This window comes from Otolemur garnettii, unplaced genomic scaffold, assembly GCF_000181295.1.
Source record: "Otolemur garnettii isolate 467f Iridium unplaced genomic scaffold, OtoGar3 scaffold00176, whole genome shotgun sequence".
NCBI lineage: Eukaryota > Metazoa > Chordata > Mammalia > Primates > Galagidae > Otolemur > Otolemur garnettii.
Genome location: NW_003852571.1, coordinates 1,584,806 through 1,586,857, shown reverse-complemented (window position 1 = coordinate 1,586,857; position 2,052 = coordinate 1,584,806).

Genomic DNA, 2,052 nt, shown 5'->3' with positions numbered 1-2,052 from the left:
GGTGGCATCTGTGCCTGTTGAACTCTCTGGCCCCTCAGTGTGCCCATGGCCCCCATTCCTGGTCAGCCCAGTGTAGCCCTGCAGGACCAGTCAGTTCAACAGGAGGCAGCAGCAGTCAGCCTGATAACTGCCTGCCTGGCACTTGTGTGTGCGTGATGTTGGCAGTGGTTTCTTATGCTTCGGAAGCCCCTGGAGCTCACAAGTGCCACGCTGCTGATGGTAACAAGTCATCCATCACCTCTCTCTGTGTGAGCACAGCACTCGTAGAGGAAGCGGTGCTCAGAGCCCACCCAGGCTCATGGTGGGCTCCAGTCAGCCTTTATCCTTATGGCAAGAACCAGGTAGTCATTTAGAGGACAATGCAGGCACTGGAGGGACTTAACAGCACAGGATAAAAAGCACAACATGCAGTTAAAATGCAACTAGAAAACTAATTTTAAATATTGTTAGTCTTAGTTTTAATATTCCTGATATTTACAAGTATTCACCCTTATATACAACTAAAAAACCTTTTGCTATGTGAGTGCTGGCCTTGTGATATAGTAGCCAACAGGCTTGGCAAAGTTATACACGGAGACGGCTTCTCTGCAGTGGGAGGGGGGCCCTCTCTGGCCCCAGGAATTACATGAATAGGAATGGTGACTGGGTGACACTGTCTATGCAGCTTGAAAACCCTAGTGGGCGTGTGTGTGGCTGTGTCTGTCTGGGTCTTGGAGGTGATTCTGCAGTGAGGCAGCTTTGCATGTTGCCGGGAGCTGGAGAGGCTGCTGGAGCCGGAGAGGCTGCTCCAGCTGGGTCCTTGTGCTCTCTTCTGCTGGGTATGGCAGCAGGCAGGCCACTGGCTGGTTTGTTTTGAGGACTGAAATGTCTATTCATCCATTTCACACAGTAACATCCACAGAACTAGCTGAACTCTAAGCAGGAGACAAAGAAAGATGGGCATAGCCGGCAGCTTGTCCTAAGACCTTCTGTGTTTTCCTGATCTGAAGGCCTCGTAGGGATTCCAAGACACTGGGAAGGCCTCTATCAGGGAGAAGACTGCTGGCAGGGCAGAGGCTGACTCGAGGCCAGAGAGGACCTTTCCCCGTCCCTGGAGGCCTCCCTCAAGCTGTGAGCCAGGACTTCATGTCCATGCTTGAGAAAAGGGGGGTTCTGTCACAGAATCCCCTGCTTGAGCATTGGGGAAAGATGAGTCAGGCCTTGCTGGGGGACTTGCAGTGGAAACTTGGTCAGTTTTCCCCCAGGACACGAAGGTGAGGAAGTGAGCAAGTGACTTCATTACTTCAGGCCTAGCCCACAGCTTTGGCGGGGCAGGTGAGCCCCACATCTCCAGCTCAGAAAGGGTTCGCAGTCGCTGCTGTTCTGCCTGTCACGGGAATGAGCTCCAATCAGAGACATCAATCAGATTCCTTAGTTACTTTGCAAGTAGATGAATGTTCTGCAGACATCCATGGTATTGGCAAGACAATTATTTAATTCAGATACCTAGAATTGTCTTTCAAAGGAGAGGTTCTTCCCATTCAACCATTCTAGAGAATTGCTTTTTAAGTTAAATAGTTAGACATACATATGAAACCATGACTTTGAAAGGTCTTTGAGGCCGGGCCTCTATAATGAATTACTTTAAAAGCTAAGGTCATAAGTTGAATTAATAGTCAATTTGCCTTTGATGCAGGGGAGGGTGATGGACATCAGCAGCTCCTTTGAAGGCAGCAGCTGCCTTATTCATGCCCCATGGTCTGGTGGCCAGTGCAGTACTGGGAGGGCAGTTGGCACTTTCACAGTAGAGCCTGCTGTTCTTTCAAGTGATGTAATCTATAGGAGCCTTGGCCATCAGTGATAAGTTTATAATCCTAGATTCCAGTGCAGTGTTGCAGTGAGGATTACACTGTTGGAAGAACAGAGAATAGGAACTAATTCTCCTAGGCATACCTCCAACTTTGGTCCCTCATCCCAGGGAGCCTTCTAGGAGTGGGGACCCCAAGGCATCTAGAATCTCATGTATAGGAATGGTCTTCTAACTTAAGAAACTCTAGTGTTCTTTAAACACTG